The following is a 24,793-nucleotide window of genomic DNA, read 5'->3' as shown; positions in this document are numbered from 1 at the left end:
GGAGGGCGTTCCACAGGGAGGGCGCCACTGCCGAGAAGGCCCTCTGCCTGCTTCCCTGTAACCTCACTTCTCGCATTGAGGGATCCGCCAGAAGACACTCACAGGTGGACCCCAGTGTTTAATACACTACGTTTACAACTCTATGTTTAAAAATCCATGCTTAAAACTCTTAAAGAACAACCTGTGTTTAGAAGTTGAACTCTTAAAAAAAACACCCTCATGTGAAAAAGTGTTCGATATATGCTTGCTACTAAATTTAATGGGGTAGCCAATTTGGTTTTCAAAGACATGGACTTTGGAAAGAGCCAATGTGGTGGTTTCTGGTCACACAATTCACATTGTTCTTAACTATTGGCCATCCTGGCTGAGGCTCTCCATAATTTCAGACGCAGGACACTTCCCAGCCTTACCTAGACAGGGATCGTCACACAGGTCAATTAAACCTACCTGGAGCCCCGATTCTCATACTGTGCTTTCCATGCAAGTAGGGTTCCACAGAGACCATGGTTCTCCTGAAATGAAATGTTAATCCATTTTCTTTTCCTCCCTTTCCATGCAGCTCACTGGACGGCAGATTTATTTTCTTTGCAACAGGTGATGATGGTCTTTATTTCCCAATCCTTCATCATTGCCATGAAATTATTTTCCCTCCTGGCTTTTAAAACACAAAGTTCACCTTGCGATTTCTGTGGTCTTGAGGGTTGGCAAATATTCCTGACGAATATTTGAAAAACATCAAGCAAGAGGCTGCAGATGTCAGCATCTTCTTAAAAAGAAAAAAAGGGGGGGGGAACGGGACATAATCCAGTCATGGAAAATATGCAGAAATTAAGGGAGGTCTAAAAGCCACTGGCTGGACTATGACATGCGGGGTGTGCATAAAGGATTATGTAAGAAAATGTTTCTAAAGTTGTTTAAATATTTATTTTTTTAAAGGAAAAAACTCTGAGAATAAATCTGCAATGCACATAAATGCATGCATCAACAGGATAAATGTCATGGCAGGTGTGTTTATGGGGAAGAGTGAAAAAAGAGAAATAAAATACAGTTCTTGGTCCCCAAACATCGAAAACCCAGAAGTAAGTGTTCCGGTTTTCAAACGTTTTTCGGAAGCTGAACATCCGATGCGGCTGTCTCCTATTGTTTCCGGGGCGCCTGCACCAATCAGAATCCGCGCCTTGGTTTTCGAACATTTTGGAAGTCAAACAGACTTCCAGAACGGATTAAGTTTGAGAACCAAGGTACCACTGTATTTGGCGCTTTTGTATCCACCCCGAAAAGTACTTAACCCGAGTGGCAATAGCACACGTGCGTGAAGCGCTGATAGAGCGCTTCTGCGCATGCGCGAAGTGCACAGATCGCTTCTGCGCATGCGCGCAGGGCGTAACCCGGAAGTAAACACTTCTGGGTCCACGGAGTACTTAACCAATTCACTTCAGTTTTATTACAGCAAAAGCCAGCAATATATAGTACCATAATTCCAAACAAAAAATCAGCAATAACATCACCAGAAGCAGAACAGTTACACAAAAAGGAATTTGCAATGTTTTGTTCAATAGAAGAGATTTACGTTACTTAATAGCTAAAGTACAGAATTTGGCCATATCATATGATACTGGACCTGAGGAATCTTCCAGAAGGAATTTTCGTAAGATTTCGGAGGAGAATTCCAATTAATATTGTAAGGGTATAAATTTCGATAAAAGGGGGGAAATAAGTCGAGCTCGTTCTTCACTATAAAATTCACAGGATAAAAGTAGGTGAGTGACAGATTCTACCTTATTGGACATACAAGGGCAAAGACGCTCATGAATTGGTACCTGCATAAATTTGCCGTACAGCACTGCTGAGGGCATTGCCTCAAAACGGGCTCTAGAAAAGGCCCATCTATAGGCTTCGTTAGTGATGTTAGATAAGTAAGGGGCAGCGGCAAAGTTAGGCCACGATTTTAGACATCTGTACTTAACCTAAAAGTACTCAACCTGAAGCGTACTTAACCCGAGATATGACTGTACTGTACTTTTCCTTGTATAAGACTAGGGGTTTTTTATTTTTATTTTTTACTGAAATATTATGTTTAAAATAGGGGGTCATCTTATACATGGGTAGTGCCTAGAGGGAACGTGGGATTGGTTGATGCTGTGGGCCAGATATGATCTTCAGCGTGTTATTGGTGTCTGCACCAGGGGGTGGCGTTGATTGGGTGTTGCTGCAGCAATTGAGTGGGCAATAGGCTGCTCCTGCTGGCGAGGGGAGAGACGTCAGGAGGAGGCTGTTGCGATGTGCACGAGTGTTAGCATCGGCCAGGTGGCTGAGTAATTTTTGGCAGTCCCCGCCTTTAAAAAGCTCAACAACTCTGTGCAATCCTCCGTAAAAAAAAAGCTCAACAACTTGGGGGCAATCTCCCCCCCCCATTTTCTTAATTTTAAGTCCCCAAAATAGGGGGCATATTATACATGGGGGCATGTTATACACGGAAAAAGTATGGTACTGTCGATGTAGCTGAAAATGTTCACATAAGGATCCATGGAAGGGACAGGGTGAAGTTGCGAGAATCATAGAAATCTCTTCCTGTGGGTATATATTGTGCATTGTTATAAACTCATTTTTGTAAAATCTAATAAAAATGTGTTGTTGTTTTTTTAAAGGATCTATTTTTCTAGAAAAAGAGGTATCTTAGAATGGCAATAGCGCCACAACCCACCTGACAGATGCTGGAACTCAGTTCTGGCTGAAAATACCGCCTGGATCTTAGTGAGGAGGACTGCTGCCAGTCAAATAAGTACTGATTAGTTCATTGCTCCAAAGTCTGGCTCAGTGTGAAGCAGAGTCAGATGTCGTTCAAACGAAAGAGAAACACTCTGGTTGTAATGTATAGCCCATTATGAAATGGTTCTCATCTGCTTTTTATCTCACATTAACCAATGCAGGTGACAGATTCCAGACGAAAAGCCATTCTGAAGGCATTAGTTGGAAGCTGCGTCAGTGCACTGCAAAACCCCAAGAGGTCTATGCACTTGTTAAAATATTAAGAAAGACACAGTTGTTAAAAAAAGGGGGGCTGTTCTTTCACGAGCCCCCTCAAGGAATATGAAAACGCCACCCTCCTATGGGCTTGGGTTAACACTGTTGCATTGAGAGCCGACATTGCTCAGTTCATTTAGAAATGGCAATAAACGGTTTTACTATGGGAATCTGGTGAAGGAATTAGTTCATAAATAGGAAATATTTGACTGTACATTGCCAATCAAGTGATGTTTACACACTTTAGTAAGATTTTTCAAAGATTCGATATCCTTCAGCTGCGGCTCAGAGTAAACAAACATGCCATTTTTTTTAAAAAAAAGAGAGAGGAAAATTGTATGATTAAGGAATTATTTGTTTGTGGAAATTATGTTCTCACTCTCAAGGGATCCTAATGCTGACTTTTTAGTTGTTACACTGTTCATTTGAAAGAAAATCCTTAATATATGGAGATGTTTAATTTATTTTGTTTGTTTCTTGGAACTAGCAGGCGTATGCTGCTGATTTCCCTACCCGTCAGAAGACTTTTATTTTATTTTTTAAAAATTTATAATTCATTCTCCTTCCCAAAGGAGCAACCGGGGGGGGGGGGGGGCAAACACACACGCAAAAATAAAGCAATGCAATTTTAAAAAATAAAAGGCATATTTTAAACATTTGAACACAGTAAAAAAACACATCTAAAATACTGTACTCATAGTGGGAGCCGAAACCTTTCCATTTGGAAAGTTTAGTGGTGTTGAGAGAGCATGTTCAGAACATGAGAAGGTATTTCCTGTACCATGTGAATGGCCTATGTAATCGAGCATCTTTTCCCACATGGCCAACCAGATGCCCAGGGGACCACAAGCAGCGCATGAGAGCAATACCCTTCTCATGTTGCTGTTCCCCAGCCCCTGGTTATCAGAGATATGGTATCTCTGATCCTGTAGGTAGCATTAGCCATCATGATTAGAAGCCTTCTGCTACATGAATTGGTTCAGCCCTCTTTTAAAGTCTTCTAAAAGAATATAGTCTTCCTGGACCTTTTGCTGGTTGGAAAGCTTCTTACCTTCAAATCCAGTACCCAGTGGTGGTCTGTATATAAGGAGCACTCGGGAGCAAAAACACAATCTTACCAACTTTTAGAGCTACTAAATGTTCACCATCATGAAAAGCATGGTTGCAATAATTGCAAGGGACAGAAACGCCTAGAACAGCATTAGATTTTTTTGCTGGTGCATCACGGTGTTGACTCAGGTTCAGCTTGTGGTCCACCAAGACCCCTAGATCCTTTTCACATGTACTGCTAATAAGCTAGGTGCCCCCCGTCTTATATTTATGCATCTGTGCTGAAGTTGTAAGCTTACTGTATTCACTATGTAAGAGGGTCTCACAGCGCATAGTGCAGTCCTAGCTAATGAGTTATTATTAATACAATTATTATTATTATTATTATTATTATTATTATTATTATTATTATTATGGCATTTTTACAACTTTATACACACCTTACAATATTCATCCTTATCTCTTGGACTTCCCAGTCCATCTCTCTCCCTGGTAGTCTTTTGGTAGTCTTTCTAGGTAGTCATTGTGATTCTAGGTAGTCTTTTGTCGACTGGACAATCTGTTGTTCCACCCATTTTTGTCTCAAATCTTCCTTTATTTAATGTTACTTGCTGCTCATATGTTCATTCCTACTTGTAGGTTAAACTGACAATTATACCCTCTGAGATACTCTTCAAAACACTTCCGCTCATCTCTTATCTGTGACTTATCCTGATTTCTTAGTTTCGCAGTCATAGTTACTAATTCAGAGTTTTATTCCCTTTCAAACCTGTGACAATCTGCTGTCACTGACTTGTTCAGTAACTCCGGGGAGGTGGGGAGGAGCCGGGTGAAAGGCCTGCCCCCCCCCCGGTAGAACGAATAGCACATCTAATGTTTCTTGCCTTTTAAGTCTTTTAAAAGTTGAATAAAATCACTAAAAGACACGCACACAAATCAGCATACAACCCAGTGGACAAGGGATCCGGCTTGTATAGAAATCCTGATTGAAAGATTTATCTTCTGGAAAAAATCCATGGAGATAAAGTGGTCAGATAAGAAAGGATGGAATAGCATACAGTAGGCAAAACAGGTTTTTGTGAAATGCTATTCTTTTGTCCTTTGTATAAAATATTCTAAATAGCCTCAATGTGCATGTTAAACCGGGGGGGGGGGGAATACAAGGCCCCTTCCCACATTCGTGATTGCTTGAAATGTTCAGCATAATGTTGGGAAAGGGAACCACAAAATGCTCTCTTTCTCTACCACCTGAGAAACACTTGGAGGTAGAAATAGGGAAAAATCATAAACAAATCACAAAACTCTGCGCAGACATCCTTGCAATGGGCATAATCAAACGATGAAGGGGGAAACTGGAATTGCACTCATTGGTCCTGACCGCAGGATTCATGTGTATATGCAGGTCAGTTCTCTCTGCATGGTTCACCCCAAAGTGGTTTTGCGGGTGTGAATCCTGTGGAGAGAGTTTAAACAGACACAGCTGAAATTGCATGGTGATATCGCTTACAAGGTACAATCAGCAATGGAGGGTGAAGATGGGAAGCAATCTTACTCCCTCTGCCTGCGTTGAACATTTGCACAAATTAATATATATATATATATGCATATGGCACACAATATCTTTTGCTAAATGCAGGTGTAACACTTCTTACTCTGCTAACCATGGTTAAGAGAGCAGGTGTCCTATGGGCTCCATTCTTTCCTTCCTTGTTGTTCTTCCCATCTTATGCGTCAATCACTATAGCTTTCATTGTAGAGCTAGCCGTGGTGTAGTGTTACCTCTGCACCAGCACTTCTGCTAACCATGGTTAGCTCAAAAAGCACCGTTTGCAGGAGTTAAAACACTAGCCTGCATTGCAAATTGCTCCCATTGTAATTAAACTCCTTGCCCCTTTTCAAGGCTCCTAGATCGCTTGACAACAAAGGACAATGTTAAACATTTTCAAATAATGGAAATCTTTCAGAAAATTATTTTAACACTCAGAAAATGTGTTTTTTTAATAAAAAAATCATTGGATAGGCATGCACATGCTAGAAAGTGTTCTCTTCCTCTTGCCTCCGTTCTATTAAATATCTTTATTGCAAGTCATTAAGTATTATGGCAAATTCTGCCTTTATTTGGTGTAAATGGGTGGCTTGGCCAATTGCGTCTGACATGACATTTGTTAAACAACACCATTTACTGCATTGTTCAACAGGACCCACATTTAAGGGCTGAATGTTTGTGGTACTGTGGTCTAAACCACTGAGCCTCTTGGGCTTGCCGATCGCAAGGTCGGCAGTTCAAATCCGCATGACGGGGTGAGCCCAACGTTTGTTCTATCCCAGCTCCTGCCAACCTAGCGGTTTGAAAGCATGCCAGTGCAAGTAGATAAATAGGTACCGCTGTGGCGGGAAGGTAAACGGTGTTTCCGTGCGCTCTGGCTTCCATCACGGTGTCCCGTTGCGCCAGAAGTGGTTGAGTCATGCTGGCCACATGACCCGGAAAGCTGTCTGTGGACAAACACAGGCCCGAAAGCGAGATGAGTGCCACACCCCATAGTCGCCTTTGACTGGACTTAGCTGTCCAGGTGTCATTTACCTCTACCTTTCATCTGCTTGTTTATGTCATTTGACTTGTTGATTCTCTAGGCCCATAGTTAGTGCTGCACAACCTGTTGATTAGATGCGATCAATATATTCAAAGTGAAATTTTAGAGTTTGATCCCTTGTAAAAAAACAGGGCTATTTCCCAGCTTGAACTCAGTACTGGCACCTCTCAGTTGGGGTACCATTGCCATTCTAAGAGAATGAGGTGAGCTCATGGTGAGTTCTGGCACCTCTGTTTGTCGAAAATCAGCATACCTTTTGACAGCCACATTGAATCAGCTGAACCTTGGAGTTGCTGAGAAGGGAAGGTTTTAACATACACACTGTAACCTCACTTTTTGCAGTGAGGGAACCACCAGAAGACCCCCAGAGCTGGACCTCAGCGTCCAGGCTGAACAAAGGGTGGTGGAGATACTCCTTCAGGTATACTAGGCCGAGGCCATTTAGGGCTATAAAGGTCAGCACCAACACTTTGAATTGTGCTCGGAAACGTACCAATGTAGGTCTTTCAGGACTGGTGTTATATGTTTTCAATGTATGTGTGTCGAGCGGAGGTGTTCATTGTGCATCTGGGTGTATGTCTCCATGCATGTGTGTTGAATGTATGCATGTGTTAATGGCCCCAGCACCATCCACCTCCGCCAGCCTTACCCACTGGCATGTAGGTCTCGAGCATCAAGCTACTGCCACATGGGGCTCCTAGAGTCCAGATATCTACACTTCCACCCTGAGATGTGAGTTTGGGTACAGTTTGCAGCACCTTGAACATCAAAAGCCTGCAGTGCCATAGAGTCTTGCCCACTGCAGTGCCAGTGTGGTGTAGTGGTTAAGAGCGGTAGACTCATAATCTGGTGAACCGGGTTCGTGTCTCCGCTCCTCCACATGCAGCTGCTGGGTGACCTTGGGCTAGTCACACTTCTTTGAAGTCTCTTAGCCCCACTCACCTCGCAGAGTGTTTGTTGTGGGGGAGGCAGGGAAAGGAGAATGTTGGCCGCTTTGAGACTCCTTTGGGTAGTGATAAAGCGGAATATCAAATCCAAACTATTCTTCTTCTTCTTCTTCTTCTTCTTCTTCTTCTTCTTCTTCTTCTTCTTCTTCTTCTTCTTCTTCTTCTTCTTCGCTAAAGCACTCTTCTGCAGTTTATATTTTCTTGATTATTTTACATGTGCCGTTAATGTTTGGTTAGAAGCCTATCTTACAGGCCTCTCTTGTGAAAAGCTGGAAATAAACAGTGTTTTATTTACCGCAGGAAAGTTCCACACTGGAAGCGTTGACATGGTCTGTAATTATGGCCATCTGTACCCAACCCAAGGGGAACCTCTAATTTTCTAGTTTATGTAATTTAATTTTTAACTGCATAGCAAAGGAGAGAGAGATTTTCACTGAGAAATGAACTCTAATTATAAAGCAAGCAGACTGAATCATTTAAATAAGCAAATAATGTTCTATTCTAAACTTCCCTCTCTTTTTTTTTTTGGAGGAAAAAAAATTGACCCTTGTAAGAATGGCTCCAATATTTTACAAAGAAAATACTTCCCCTAATTAAAATTAGCTTGCTATTTGTTCAGGGATTTGGGGTCAATTATGCTCAGTAAGGGTTTTGAAAGGCAACCATATGTTGACATACCCTTGGCTTCCTGTAGTTCTGTAATGGTATCTCACTATTTTACTTTTTTCATATTTAATATTCAATTAGCTAGTAAGTGTCCAGAAACAGGAGGGCATTGACTTTTCAGAGACTGAAAGATTGACTTTTTTCTTTTTAAGTACAACCTGTTTTTCATCATCATCATCATCATCATCATCATCATTCTTTATTCGACCGTCAGTCAGAAAAGATACATTTCTCAGTACAAGATTAAAACAAATGAACTGGGATAGAAGGGGGGGGGTGGAGATTCACTTGGGACAACACCATTATCCAAGAGGCTGGGTTCCAAAGCCTCTCTCTCTCTAAAGATTGGAATAAAAAAACACTGTAAGAAACTTTCCCTTGTCTTTATACTTTCCTGGGCAACCAGCTTGGAGCCACTGACAGCATCTTGATAGAGATGCAGTGGCGGAGCTTCATGATCCGGCACCGGGGGCGGGGGCAGGGCTGGCATGCATTCCGGGGGCGGGGCACGCGTTCCGGGGGTGGGGTGCGCCTCCTGGAGGGCCGTGGCACACATTCTGGTGGTGTGGCACGTGTTTTGGGGGCGAGACGGGCACCCACGATGGCGCCCCTTGGAGCCCGCTGCTCGGGGTGGCCCCTCCCCACCACCCCTATCTTCCTACGCCCCTGCAGAGATGGGTATTGTTGCCATATTCCCAAAGCGAATATCCAGAGAAAGTTGTTGAGCATCCCCCCCCTCAAAATTGCTGAGCTGTTTTGGGGAACATTCCCCCCAACCCCAAAAGAACATTTTTGGGCTTTCCCCTCTTTTCATAATGATTCTTTAAAAAAAAAAACCACCTTGCCATACGTTCGGGTTTTCCCAGACATTTTGCCAATTCAGCAGAAATCCGCCCGGACACAAAATGACTGCCCGATTCCCGGATCTGTCCAGGAAAAACAGGACATATGGCAGCCCTAGAGATGGGGGATTCAGCTTTCAGTATGTGGCTTGAATACTGAGATAAAATGGAGACAGAGGGATGTGTGTGTGTGTGTGTGTGTGTGTGTGTGTGTGTGTGTTTTATGAGGATCATGACTATTGTGTTTTATATTTTCTTTTCCTATATTATTCTTTTCTTTTGATATATTGCATTTTATTATCTTTCTACAAAAGGTTTTGGATTTTATTGCTTAATATGTTGAAACCTCTAATGAAAGCTTCTATATATATGAAAAAAACACACACCAAAAAAAGGCGAACGATAAGCACCATTAGAGCAGTGGACAGAGTGGCTTTCCCTGGAGAGCGAGATTGTATTACGTGCTGTCAGCAAGCACGTCATAAAGCACTTCTCCACACCAGGCAAGAAAATAGCACCCAAGTCACTCTATATCCGAATGGTTTGTGCTGCAATTCTGGTGGAAGTAAAAAACAAAGTCATGCAGCCCCAAAGAAACACAGTACAAGAGAAAAAAGCATAGGAATGCAAAATGGCAAAGGTCACCTCGGTTCTGTAGTAAAGAAACAACGGGGTTATGGTGTCACTAATGGGTGGGTGGGTGGGGCAGTTCAGGTGAATGACGGGCAGGATTCCTGGGTGCTAGCTGCTAGTATAATGATTATGAGAGGGGGGGAAAGAAATTAGCAGCAGCTATAACTTTAAACTGGTGAAAGAGAGGGCAACCTTTTCCATATTTGGTGGGCCTGCAGAAATGTAAAAGAATAGTGGGAAATGATATATAACGAGATGAAAAAATGTTCAAAACAACCTTCACCCCCCCCCCAAAAGAAACCAGAGGCATTTTTGATAGGGATTATTCAGACAGAGGTTCCCAGGAGTCAGGAAAAAATTATTTATGTATGCAACAACAGCAGCTTGGATCTTGCTAGCCTAAAAATGGAAAGGGAGCGAGGTCCCTAGCAAGGAGGACTTAGCAACTTAGTATGTTAGAATATGCAGAGTTAGCGGGTCTAACAAGTAGAACAAGAGAACAAGAAGAACAGGTATTTAAGGAGGAGTGGTTTGGTTTTTTTGTCGAGTATATTGAAAATAATTGTGTGCAGTTGAAAACGCTGGCAGTATTAAAGTAAATTCAGCAGTACTGTTAAATAAATATTGAAGCGATGTAAGATAGGAATTAAATGGATATATCAAAATATGCAGGAATGGTGAGAAAGTTAAATGAACCTTGGAAGGGAAGGGAGGGAAGTCAATAGATGTATGGTATAATAAAAGATGTTTAATTTGTAATGTGAAATTAGATAATTTAGTTATTATTATTGTGTGTACACACACACACAGAGACACACAGACACACACAATATATGTAATGTATATGTGCTGTTCAAAAATGTGCTACATCTGATGGACCCACGTTAGGACATAACATAGGATGGAAGAGTATTAGCTTGGATAAATACGTGTATCTACCTGAGTGCTCCCCCTGTATGCCCATTTTTGTCTTGTGTTCATTAAAACTCACATTATGGCACAAAACACCAAAGAGAGGCTCAGCACAAAAGCAGGCGCACACATCATTGCTCATTTCAGCTTAAATTGTATAAGTAAGGTAAGCAGGCAGCCCAGAATGCTTTCTTTCTGCTTCATGCCATTAATTTAACCCCCCCCCCATCCTTAATAATCATGTTTAAAAGATGTCAGATGAATTGCGGAAGAATGGGTTATTGGGGGGGGTTATTGTTTTACTGTTTTGTTTTACTTATTTACTTGTTTTTTGTTGTTGTTTAGTCGTTTAGTCGTGTCTGACTCTTCATGACTCTTCGAAAGCTCATACCTATGACAAACTTAGTTGGTCTCTAAGGTGCTACTGGAAGGATTTTTTATTTTTATTTTGACTGCGTCAGACCAACACGGCTACCTACCTGTAACTAAGACATTAAAATGTTTGCTTTGTTGTTGTTGTTTAGTTGTTTAGTTGTGTCCGATTCTTCATGACCCCATGGACCAGACCACCCCAGGCACTCCTTTCTTCCATTGCCGCCCGCAGTTTGGTCAGACTCATGTTTGCTTTATCTGTGACTTAAAAAACACACACACCAAAGTTGCCATCACTATACACACATACCTAGGAGTAATCAATTAGACTTCCCTATGTTTGCATTTATACCTTCATGTTACGTGATGTCCTGAACCCCTGGCCTTTGTTGTTGTTGTTGTTTAGTCATTTAGTCATGTCCGACTCTTCGTGACCCCATGGATCATAGCACGCCAGGCACTCCTGTCTTCCACTGCCTCCCGCAGTTTGGTCAAACTCATGTTGGTAGCTTTGAGAACACTGTCCAACCATCTCATCCTCTGCCGTCCCCTTCTCCTAGTGCCCTCAATCTTTCCCAACATCAGGGTCTTTTCCATGGAGTCTTCTCTTCTCATGAGGTGGCCAAAGTATTGGAGCCTCAGCTTCACGATCTGTCCTTCCAGGGAGCACTCAGGGCTGATTTCCTTCAGAATGGATAAGTTTGATCTTCTTGCAGTCCATGGGACTCTCAAGAGTCTCCTCCAGCACCATAATTCAAAAACATCAATTCTTCGGCGATCAGCCTTCTATATGGTCCAGCTCTCACTTCCATACATCACTACTGGGAAAATCATAGCTTTAACTATACGGACCTTTGTTGGCAAGGTGATGTCTCTGCTTTTTAAGATGCTGTCTAGGTTTGTCATTGCTTTTCTCCCAAGAAGCATGCTTCTTTTAATTTCATGACTGTTGTTCTCATCCTTCATTTTATTCTGTGAGCCACTCTGAGATCTTTGGATGAAGGGCAGTAAATAAATCTAATAAATAAAAAGAAATAAAATAAAACAATATTTCCCCCTTTACTACATACGTACTTTCTTTGAATGAATGCATGTCTCGCTTTCACAAGGCATTAAGGGCTTTATATATGGTAGACTCCACAATCAAAAGTACCAGAGGCCATAACAATTTCAGCCCATCTGACTTGCCACACTGCAAACCAAAACGTGGAGCATACAGCAATTACGTAAAACAAGACACCAATGATTTGAAGAAAGGGAGTCGGATTTAATAAATGTCATCTGTTATCTCATACTTAGCTCAACTTCCGTCAGACCTCTGAATCTCCGGCTCAACTTATTGCAATACCAGCTAGCTCTCGCTTTCTCATCTTACTTACAGCCAGAGCATTAAGCGCCACTCTGTGTGCCACAAATCTGTAAACGCAAAAACGAACCGCTTCTGTTTCCCGAAGTTAGTAAAGCTTCTGGAATTGATCTCTTCGGTCCCCATGGAAAGGGCAGATCAACAAATAGCATGCCATGTTTTCCACCTGATGTTGGCCACATATGCAGCGTATGTTTTCGTATGGAATCCTGTACTTAATATATTGATAGCAGCACCGTGAACTGCCCTAACTGCAGCTTTCAGATCAAGTGCAAGGGAAACCCCATATAGAATGCATACAATCTGCAGGAACATTTTAAGTGTGTTCTATAGGGCTGTGCCTCAATCCCATGGGACCTGACATGGCCTGAGACAACACACCTGCCCTTAACAGGGGCAAGGAAAGGCGATACTTGCAAAACACCCCCTCCCCAGCTTCCTTCCTTCCTTCCTTCCTTCCTTCCTTCCTTCCTTCCTTCCTTCCTTCCTTCCTTCCTTCCTTCCTTCCTTCCCACCTTGTACTTCACCCACTGACAGCCTCAGATCACTGTGGGCAGTCAAAACCACGCCAGGGTGATCTGGGGCTGTCGCTATCCAACTTCAGAGAAGCCTCCTCTGGGCAGACCAATTTGGGATTCAGCTGAATCCAGTGCACAGCTCTAGGATTTTGGCCCTTGGAACAAAAGATTTTAGCCAAGTTTTAAATGCTGGGGTTGTTGCTTTTAAGATGATTTTATGATGTGTGCATTGATTTTATGTGGATATTTGCATTGATTTATTGTTTTAACTTTTTCTGGCCATCTCTCTCTCTCTCTCTCTCTCTCTCTCTCTCTCTCTCTCTCTCTCTCTCTCTCTGACGAACTGCCCAGAAGATGTGGTTAATAGGCAGTCTATATGTGTCAAAAATAAATAGACTATAGCTTTTTTCTTTTTAAAAATTTAAAACCTTTGATGCGGGGGTGTCGGGAACCACAAAACATTCATACATATGCACATCATAAAACCCATCCTTGACGAATGGAGGGCAAAATCTTCTCCTATTCTATCTGGATGAAGAAGAAACCGGGCCTAAATATTGTGGAGGTAGCCTAAGTGATCTGGTAGCCCTATTAATTCACCGTGATTTGTGTTGCATGACTTCTCTCATGAAACATTCCAGCGTCGTAACTTTGGTCCAAGAGAGAACGTTTCCAGTTTGCCGAGGTGCCCCCATTCTCCCAGAGAGGGATTTCCTCTGACTCTGGTGTGAATAATCCTTTCGGACGCTGAAATTCCCTTGAAGCGACTGGGCTTTCACTGTGAATCACGGAGTCTTATGCTGAAGCCAGTGGTTGCGTAGACCTGGTGCTAACGTTGAGTTTCAGTTACCCATTCCTTTTGTTTACCTCATTGGCATTGATTCAGCATCCCTGTGTCCTTCTGTGAAACGATTACAGGAAGAAGTGGTTAAGGAAAAGCCACCTTGGTGCTCTGCTTGTGCAGTTGCTGTTGTTGTTGTTGTTGTTGTTGTTGTTGTTGTTATTTCTATACTGCCCTATACCCGAAGGTCTCAGGGCGGTTCTGTTAAGCCCCATAAATTGAGGGTCTGCCTCACTATTTGTTCTTTCGTTCACTTTTCTCTGAACCAAGAACCAGGATCTATTCTGCCTCATCTCTATTTCAATACCATTCCAGAAAAGATTTTCCACCTTCTGCCGGACACAGATTGTAGGATAACTCACAAGGTCTCTCTTGGCAGAAATGAAAATCCTGACAAGAGTTAAATAGGAGATTGCAGTTGACTGCTTTGGGGATGCTCTTAATTCAACCATTATATCTTTTAAAAACTAATGATTTTTATCTGTATTAAATCTTACCTTTTCAATATGCAAGTTCTATACAGTATGTTACATATGATTTATGTTAAACATACTACACCCTATTTTCCAGGGACAGTCCTGGATTTACAGAAGCCGAGCCGGTTTCTGATTTGATCCCGGAACGCCCTGCTTTTCCTTAGGATGTTGCTATTTTCATTGGATAAATGTTTGAGGGTATGGAGTTATGTGACCCCCCGAGCCAATGAGATAAGTAACTATATAACCTTTAGGAGACATCTGAACGCAGCCCTGTCTAGGGTAGTATTTTTATGTTTTTATATATGTTTGGAAGCCACCCAGAGTGTCTGGGTCAACCCAGTCAGATGGATGGAGTAATAATAATAATAATAATAATAATAATAATAATAATAATAATAATTTATTTATACCCCGCCCATCTGGCTGGGTTTCCCCAGCCACTCTGGGCGGCTTCCAACAGAAAAATAAAACACAATAATCTATTCAACATTAAAAGCCTCCCTGAACAGGGCTGCCTTCAGATGTCTTCTAAAAGTCTGGTAGTTGTTTTCCTCTTTGACATCTGTTGGGAGGGCGTTCCACAGGGCAGGCGCCACCACCGAGAAGGCCCTCTGCCTAGTTCCCTGCAACTTGGCATCTCGCAACGAGGGAACCGCCAGAAGGCCCTCGGTGCTGGACCTCAGTGTCCGGGCAGAATGATGGAGGTGGAGACGCTCCTTCAGGTATACTGGACCAAGGCTGTTTAGGCCTTGGTGAAGTTATGATAATTGAATAGGATGTCCGTATTTTCATTGTCTAGGGTATTGTCTAGGGTAGTATTTTAATGTTTGGTTGTGTTTTTGTATATGTTTGGAAGCCACCCAGAGTGTCCGGGGCAACCCAGTCAGATGGATGGAGTATAAATAGTAAAATTATTATGATTGGATAGGATGTCCGTATTTTCATCAGAAAAATGTTGGTTGGTATGGAATCAAGATTATTGCACTTATTCTTGCTTTTGATATTCTGGTGTGTGTGTGATATTTTTGTACCCGTCAGTTCACTTTTCCCAGGATGAGGTGTCGCTAGAGATTTCGTTTCCTCCCCAAGTGCCTCTTGCAGTCTTGGGAATGGATCCAGAGAAAGCATGGCCACATTTTTTATTCTTTATCTGAGTTTGTTTAAGGAGCCGGAACGATCAAGGGCTGAATCACAGGTCGTTTGCAGAGTGCCTGACTTGTGCCCAGCTAATTCTAAGAAATCTTTTATTCCAAGGCAGTGCACTTCTGCAAGCCTGCGGAATTTGGCTGACCGCAGGAAGCAGTTGAGAGGTTTTCCAGCCTGACCATATCGGCCGTCTCACCACAAGAACGTCCTATTTTGGCTCCGTCCCTTCAATCAACTCAAGGTTGTGCCTCTCATGATCTGCAGGGCTGAGTTTAAGGAGAGCTTGTTGGCTCTCTGTTTATGAAGTAGCCCTTGCTCAACACAAGCTCTCCTTTCTTGCATCAGAACAGCTCCTGTTTGCTTTATTAAACGCTGGTTAATTTTCCAAAGGTGCACAAACGGCTTCCATTACATCTGAATGCTTAAAGAAAAAGGGGGAAAAAATCTATTGCGAATCCACTTACGTTAAATACAGAAAACAGAGAGTCAATTGAATAATAAAGGAAAAACACACCCTCCCACCTCTGCTTCTGTAAATTAATATGACCCAGTTCAAACACTCGCCTGGCCAAGGATTGTAAGTTTTGTGGTGGAGGAAGGAGACCTGCAAGCCAGGAACATAGGGAGCTGCCTTATACTTGAGTCACAACATTGGCCCATTTAGCTCAATATTGTCTACACGGACTGACAGCAACTCCTTGGCGTTTCAGAAAGGGGTCTCTCTCAGCCCCGCCTAGAGATGGCAGGATCGAATCTCAGACTACCTGAGTGGAAAGTGTGTGCATTAGCTCTGTGCTATGGTCTTTCCTCTACTTCTGAGTAGACCTACCTGTCAGGCAGCGTGGCATAGTGGTTTGAGTGTTGAATGAGGAATAAGGAGATCCTAGTTGAAGTTCTTACTCATCCATCAAGCTCCCTGGGTGACGTAGTGTCTCAGGTGGGAGAAGATTGCATGATCCTCCATGAAATAGACTCCCTGCACCTAGAAAGTTAGCATATCAGGGGGAAAGCTAGGATTACCCCTGTTCCCTGGTATGCTATATTTCTGTAGGCAATGAACTCAATTTGTGTTTGTGTGTGTTTGTGTGTGTGTGTGTGTGTGTGTGTGTGTGTTAAGGTCAAAACCTGTAATCCCTGACTCACAGTCAAAAATAGTACAGCCCACATGATTCTCCTGAATGTATAAACTGGTGCTAACTTCCTTTGGATAAGGGCCAATATATATGGAGCTGGACTGGAGCATTAAGCCATAATTATCTTATAATCAGTTGCTCTGACTTCCGTGGTGTATAAGGTAACTGTGGATTGTTAAATGCAAACATTTGCAGAATAAATTGAGTTCCTTTGTTCCGAACAATTCTCTGATCCAGTGCTCTTTCCTAAGGTGCCGTAAATTTTCCTCCATGACATTTAAAAAGCCAGGCCTGACATTTTTCATCTTAATAGCCAGGACAATGTTTCTTATATTTCCAAATCTTTCCATATGTTACAGCTTATGGGATATAAACAACGAATGTTAGACTCGTAGATCTCCTGATGATGTTTTTCCTCCTCAGTTTGCCTGAAGATTTAAGGTTTTCAGACATTGCTATGGATTATATTATTCCATTTGAATTCCACCATTCCTTTAAGGAGAACAGGCCATGAAGGAAGTTGCCCCATTTTATTCTCCTAATTGCCCTGGGGAGGCAGGTTAGGTTAATGATTTGTCCCCAGGGATACACAATGAATTATATGGCTTAGTAACAAATCAAATTCCTGCTCTCCCCAGGTTAAGTTTACTGCTCTGTCTCCTATGCTCCCAATCCACATCTAATGCTCTGTCCGCTATCTCCACATACAGCCAGGACCCAGAAGTGCAGTGGGACAGAGTTGCTCTGCTAGCTTCCAGGCAGTGGGTTGCTGTTGCTTACCAGGGACTCGGCTACACAGCTGCACATAAAACGTTTCAAATGCATCACAAAGTGCAATATACAAAGGTGACACTGGATGGCGACAGTGAGCTATGCAAAATTCAATGCATTTTTCAAAACGTTTTAAAACAAAACATTCTCACAGCATTTTTTTGTAAAAAAAAATATGTGTGTAGATTCCACCCAGGTTGGTGCAGTGCAGATCCAATGGAAGGAGCATCAGATTGGCGAGTTTGCACCATGCCGACCTCCCTGCTGTCTTGCCCCCTTGCCAGTCAGCCACAGTAACCCACTTGTTTCTGGAGCTTTTACATCCAGATATTAATTTTGAGCAACTTGGCTTATTTGTTCTTCTGTTGCTTTGTAAGCTTTGTTCATCCAACCAGGGGCACATTGTATGTGTGTGTGTGGGGGGGGGGGTTGTGTGTCCAGAGGCCACATGATTTTGAGGGGGCATGAGCCAGGTGCCCCTACACAGGGATCTCTGCCCAGCCTGCCACTGGGGGTATCAGGGCTCTGGAGCCTGCCCTGGCCTTGCTGCTGCATCCCTGACACCTTTGCTGAATGGCCACCCAGCTAGTGTTAGGGGGATTCCCTCGCCAAGGGCTGCATCAGCCAGCCAGGCTCCCCCCCTGTACAGGCAGGCAGACAGCGGCATAGTGCAGCATGGCCCCATGAACCCTCTGTGCCCCATGCCCACCCGGCGGCAGCAGTGAGGGTTGGGCTGGAGAGGTGGGTTTTGTTTACCCTCTGCTCCCAGCACCTGATCCCACCCGCTGCATGTACACACATGCGTGAACTCCAGGCAGCAGCGACACCGCTACATTCGTGGACTTGCCCACTAGTAAGGGATTTCTGGGAGAAGATTTATAATGAACTAAAGAGAGTGTTGAAAAACACATTTATTAAGAAACCAGAATCCTTTCTATTGGGTATAGTTGGAAAAGAGATTCCTAAGAAAAACGTAATTTTTTCCCCTGTATGCTACAACGGCGGGAAGAGTATTATTAGCTAAGATCTGGAAGATTCAAGAATTACCAACAGTGGAAGATTGGCAAATGAAAAGGATGGAGTACATGGAATTGGCTGAGATGACCGGGAGAATACGCGACCGGGAAGAAGAAGCGACAGAAGAAGAGTGGAAAGATTTTAAAGTTTATTTTTAAAAAAATATGGTAAAAATGTATATTGAGATCAGATTTAGAAGTTTATAGAAACTGCGGGTTTGAGAATCATGTTAAGTAAATTGATGTGTGAGAGATTTGAAATTGCAAGGAGTTTTAAACAATGAATTGGAAATTGCTAAAGAGGAAAGAGAAATGAACCGCAGATAGAGGGAACTCGAGGAAGTCCCCTCATACAATGTTAAAGGAAAAGGATTATGGTACTTTGATTTTTGTGTTTTTATTGTTATTTTTGTAATGTTATTTTTGTAATTTTTTTGTATTTGTTGTGCTTAAAGTGTTGTGGTTTTTTCTATATAAAACCAATAAAAATTATTTTAAAAAAGAAAGAAAGATGCAACACCGCTACATTCAACGCCCTATTTCAGATACCAAAACCTCTTCAGATTTATTTTCTTTCAGTACCTGAGCTTTTGGGCTGTGGGGATTTGGTTTCATATCTTTGGCCCATCCTGGTCAGAAGCAGAGGGGCTGGTGCATGCAGGGATGTTGGGGGCATGGGGGGATGTGTGCTCCCTGAAAGGTTTGTGCTACCGGGCCATAGCAAGTACAGTCCAATGTCACCCAGTGTCAGGTGGCAGAGGATCCAGCCGCCACGGCAGGTTGCCAGAAACGGATAAGAGAAGGAAAAGTTCTAAGCAACTGCTTTTTATTCAGTGTTCACAGAAATACAGCCTCTTCGAATAATGACCGAGTCTCCACCCCCTCCCTCTCTCCCCTCATGCGTCACCACTATGAGTGCTGAGAAGTGCCCTCTGCCTTTGAGCTCTTTGCTCTCCTAATTTCAGTGCTCACCGGGTTCTGGGAGAGGATGGATCTGGAATGCTTTCTAAAGGCACTGTGTTCATCAGCTGACACCAGCGGCGGAGGAAGCTGCTTGGGCGCCTGTGACGGCATGCCCAGGGGCGGGGTGACGGCGGGGCAGGCCACCCATAGGGGTGGGACACACCGTGGGGCCTCCAGAGTCTGCCTGCCTCCTCCCACTCAGACGCCCTACAGCTGGGGGGCGGGGCAGCGGGCGGCCAGTTTGGGCAGTGCGGAGCCTGCACACGCCAAGCCACCGTGTCTCTCCCAGGAGAGACAAGTGGCTTGGGCATGCTGTAGGCCCTGTGGTGAGTGCCACCCGGCATTTTGTCACCCCCCTCAGTGGTGACACCCAGGGTGGACCGCACCTACCGTACCCCCCTTCCTCCTCCCCGGGCTGTTGCCCTTCTAATGCTTCGTCTTCCTCCTCTCCTGTTATTTCCCAGGTTTTCCCCTCATCTGCCTCTGAGCTGTGATCTCCCTCAAACCCCTGTTGTAATTCTGAACTGTCTTCTTCTTCTCTGGAAGGGGCAAGCTGGGCAAGCGGTGTCCACCATTCCACATCTGCCCAATCCCTGACACCCAGTGAGATTTGTGGCTGTGCAAGGATCTGCCTTGGCTCTCCCTGGCACTAGTCCCTTGCTAGCTGGGCAGTTGCTGTCCAAAACATTTGAAGGGTGCCAGGTTGGGCAAGAGTTCCGTAATCCAGGGAGGGGTAACCTGTGACCCACTAGACTCTATTGGACTCCCATCTGCTCTAGTCAGGGTGACCAATGTTCAGGGATGGTGGGAGGTGAATTCCAATTCTTTTTCGAGTGCCACCACAGTGACCCACCCCTGATGCAGTCTAACACTCAAACTAATGCGCCACACCAGCTCTGTTATTTGAGATGTGACATTCTCGTATTTTGAACTGCGGCAGTTTTTAACAACCCAGGTGTGTGTCTTTCTCCATCCCTCCCCGACAACGTTCTTAATCAATACTACCTTGAACAACGTTATACTCTCTGGACTTCTTCCTTTTAAAAATGCCCCTGTTTTTAAGTTCCATCAGAAGCGACTCATCTTCCAGTCCTTTGAGCAAGAGCTGTAAAAATATTTTTGCTGGGGAAGGGTATCAGCATTTTAATCTTCTGTGCGCTGATAAAAGGAGGCGGGTGAGGAGGAGGAGGAAGGAAACTCCTTTTTGCAGCACAAAATAGAGGAGAAACAAAGATGGCCTTTGTTTGGGGGAATATTGCACCTGCGTTAACTTCGCTGCTGACATCCTTAGTTGAAATTTGATTTCCCCTCTCTCCTTCCCCTCCCACTTTCATTATTTCTCGGGCCCAGGAATGCGCGGCACGCAAGCCATCTTTCTTGTCACTGACAAATTTCTTTCTTCGACTGCGAAGGGAGAGAAGCCCTTCCTTGCCTGCGCTACCATTGGCGAGGCATTTTGGCCGTGCACCTGTGCCTTGTAACTATATCCTCTCCTTGAGCAGACTCGGAAGATCGATTTCCTGCCCTTTTCTAAAAGCTCGGGGTTACAGGTTCTTTCTGGACGAGGGAAGACCTTTTTAGAAATCCCTGCAGAAAAAAGAAAAACAAAACAAAACAATCAGGAATAGCAGGGGGAACCCTGGATTTCCCTCAAGGAGAGAGTGCGGCTAGGAACTCTTGTGGCATGTGGTTGTGGGAAATGCTGCTTGTTTCATGCTGGGCTGCTACTTTTTAAGCTGGCAAGTTACAGCTGGTGGTGCTGCCCCGCAACATTGGAAACTTCCTTCTAACAGGCTAGGAATGTGGTTTTCAACCAGTGTGCCGTGGCACCCTGGGGGTGCCTTGAATGATAGTCGGGGTGCCGCAGGCAGCACTGGTCTCTGTCCCTCTTTCTTCCCCTCCTTCATCTGAAGCTCTCTCACATCTCTGCCTCCCAAAGGCTTGCATGGCTGTTTGTTGAAGCAGCCCTGGCTACAAGCACCACAGGTGAATGGTGCCTATGGGGTAGCCAGAGGAGGCTGGTTGCCAAGAACTGAGGTGGCAAGCAAGTGGGCAAGGGAGCCCAGCCAGGCAGTCCACCAGCCCTTGGGAATGGACAAACAAGTGGGAGGCCAGCCAGGCAGGCAGGCACTGTGCTGGTCTTTCTTGTGTTTGCTGTGTGCAAGGCCTGCCTGGGAGCTGAGCAACTAAATGAATATACTTTGCAGCATCCATATAAGAGATTTCTGAAAGTAATAGTGGGTCAAGCGGGGTGGGGTGGGGTGTGGGGAGATCAGCCATTGTGGAAAGAAGAAACAGTTTCACTGAAAGGAGATTGCCAAGTAAAACTGATGGAATATGCAGAAATGGTGGAACTTAATGGAAGAATATGAAATCAAGATGAGAGACTCCTTATGACTGAGTGGAGAATTATTTTTTTGGTTACTTGAAGATGCATTGTAAACAACTTAAAACGTTAGCAGGGTTGGCATCAAATTGGTACAGTAACGGATAACTAAAAGAGAATATAATGGGAAGTTAATAATAAATAGATTTAAATTGGATATGCAGTAATAAAAAGATATAAAATAAGTAACCGCAGAAAGGAGGGGAGGGAAGTAGAAGAAAATGCGGATTGATGTAAAGATGATGATGATGATTAGGTAAATATATGTAAAATGAATATATATATATATATATATATATATATATATATATATATATCTGTTGTCTTTGTCCATGCCAACAAAGGTCCGTATAGTTAAGGCTATGGTTTTCCCAGTATGATGTATGAAAGTGAGAGCTGGACCATAAAGAAGGCTGATCGCCGAAGAATTGATGCTTTTGAATTATGGTGCTGGAGGAGACTCTTGAGAGTCCCTTGGACTGCAAGAAGATCAAACCTATCCATTCTGAAGGAAATCAGCCCTGAGTGCTCCCTGGAAGGACAGATCCTGAAGCTGAGGCTCCAATACTTTGGCCACCTCATGAGAAGAGAAGACTCCCTGGAAAAGACCCTGATGTTGGGAAAGATTGAGGGCACTAGGAGAAGGGGACGTCAGAGGACAAGATGGTTGGACAGTGTTCTCGAAGCTACGAACATGAGTTTGACCAAACTGCGGGAGGCAGTGCAAGACAGGAGTGCCTGGCGTGCTATGGTCCACGGGGTCACGAAGAGTCGGACACGACTAAACGACTAAACAACAAATATATATATATATATATATGAATGACATAGAGCAGAATCATATTTCCCACCATAGTAATCACTGTTTTAATCTTAGGAAATTAATACAGTTTCATGGATTATAAGATTCTGCCCCAGTGGATGTAGACCAGTTGACGACAACCTTGACACTTTAAGGACCTCTGTTAACTGCTGGGTCACTGAACTTGCAGCATTTGTCTCTGTTTGCCTCCAAGAGGATACAAATGTAGCCCTCGATTTGTACTTTGTTTTCAAGGCCTAAGATCACACACATTTCTCAGCAATGCGCTGCTTCACCCACTGGGCTGGCCTGTGATTTTGGGCAGCGACTCCCTTGCTCTCCTTTCCCCATCTCCCAGGAACCCCTGGTGACTTGTTCTGCAAAGAGAGCTGTGGATATCTCGCAGGCTATGGAAAAATGACTGCTGAAACCAACGTGGTCCTATCCCAGTTTCATCACTTTCACTGCACACCACCAGGAAGCGGAGAAATAAAATGGCTGTGCCGCAGATGTCCATGGATCATGGGGAAGAAGTGGGGTTCAGGTAATAAAACCATGCCTACTAATAGTGACTAAAGACACACCTCTGAACTCGGAGGTTAGAATGTGTGTGTGTGTGTGTGTGTGTGTGTGTGTGTGTGTGTGTGTGTGTAAACCCCAAATGGAAAAAAGTGGCTAGAAATCTTAAGTGCACTCAAAGCAGAATACTAGTTCTAGTTGCATGTGATGCAGAAAATGCAGTAAGGTTGGAACATGACTGTGAATCCACCTTCTTACGTGACTATTAGTGTTGTTTATTGTATTTACCATCCGTTAACTATTTACTGGTTATATTAAAAATCAGTTAAAACAATTCGCATGACCCTCAGTCGATTCAAAAATCCCAAACAAGTACATTGAACTAACTCTCTCTCTCTCCCCCCCCCCCATCTCCCACACGGCCGCTGAAAAGCACTTTAAGTGCTGTTTGTGAAATCTTAGTCATGATGAGATCCCATAATACCGTCTAGGCAACTTATTTTACAATTTCACCTTGTCCAAAATGTGACACTGAAACTGGTGCCAAGCCACAATCCAATCGCCAGTCACTGCAAAGCTTCCGCCATCTTAGAAATGCCATAGACATCTTGATAGATGTGAAAGCTAAGTCAAATGTGGGCTACATTCTTGGAGACGGAGAGCCATTCTTTACTTCTGTGGCTTCTACATCCTTTTGATTTCGGCTTGTTCCTCCTTGTCATTGTGGTGTGTGGGTTTTACCTCTTTTTTTTAATTAACGTTACATTTAGAAAAGTTAAGCTCACAAGAACGAAACTACAGTATGAAGATATTTCATGCGCTGTAGCCCATCAAACTGTGGCAAAGAGCTTTAAATTCAACAGTGCTAACTGCAGAAAACTCCCGCTCCTGACATGTTCTCTGAAATCTGCTTGAGATTAGGCCTTAAAAATAAATCTGAGGGAAAGGAATGTTTTTGTGTTGAGATATTAGGACCAGCTTGAGCTGGAGACCATCTTGGCAACTAGGGGTGGACCTCCCTGACGTTTAAGGAAAGGCAAGCTCCATTTCAAATCCTTTCGGAAATTGCCATTTTGATAGAATAACATTACAGGCAATCTCTCATATTCAGCATGTTTGTTTCATGTTCTGCCAGTCAACCACTGGAACAATGATAAAACCTCCAGGGCAGGTCATGGCTTGGAAATCATGGAACAATAGATTCAGATCACAATAAATATCCTCCCCCCCCCCGAATGAAAATAGTATATATTTTTCTTTGGGAAACTACGACTCAAGTTGCTTCATAAATATGCTTACTGGCAAACATGTCAGGTGGATTTTTCCTCTACCTAATGTGTTCAATGAAACTTACTCTGGGTACATGTATATATAGGATTGCATCCTTAACCTGTGGTTATTCAGTGGTTGATATTTAATTATCAAAGCTGTGAAGGCTGTGAATGAAAGGTGCATTTATTAAATTTTTGAGACTACTTTGGTCCTGTTTTTTTTTTTTTACTGTAATGGATAGTGAAAAATCATATACTGTATTGAAGCACATTTCCTTCCGGCGACTGCATTAAACCTGCCACTGCCTCTAAACAGGTAGGGTTATGTGTTTCTCAGATATTTATTTTAAAAAAAATCAGGCACAGTTGGTGACCTGTAATGCCACAATTACATTTTTGACCTTTTTTTTTTTTAAAAAGAAGCTTTAAATTGCTTCAAGAACTCTTAGAGAATGTGATGGGAGATGTTTGTCTTCACTCCGTGCCACATAATGATCTCCAAGAACTACTTCTTAATATCGCCATCCATGAACCACATCTGGATA

The sequence above is a fragment of the Zootoca vivipara genome, chromosome 4 (assembly GCF_963506605.1).
Source record: "Zootoca vivipara chromosome 4, rZooViv1.1, whole genome shotgun sequence".
NCBI lineage: Eukaryota > Metazoa > Chordata > Lepidosauria > Squamata > Lacertidae > Zootoca > Zootoca vivipara.
Note: the sequence above shows the minus strand (reverse complement) of the source record.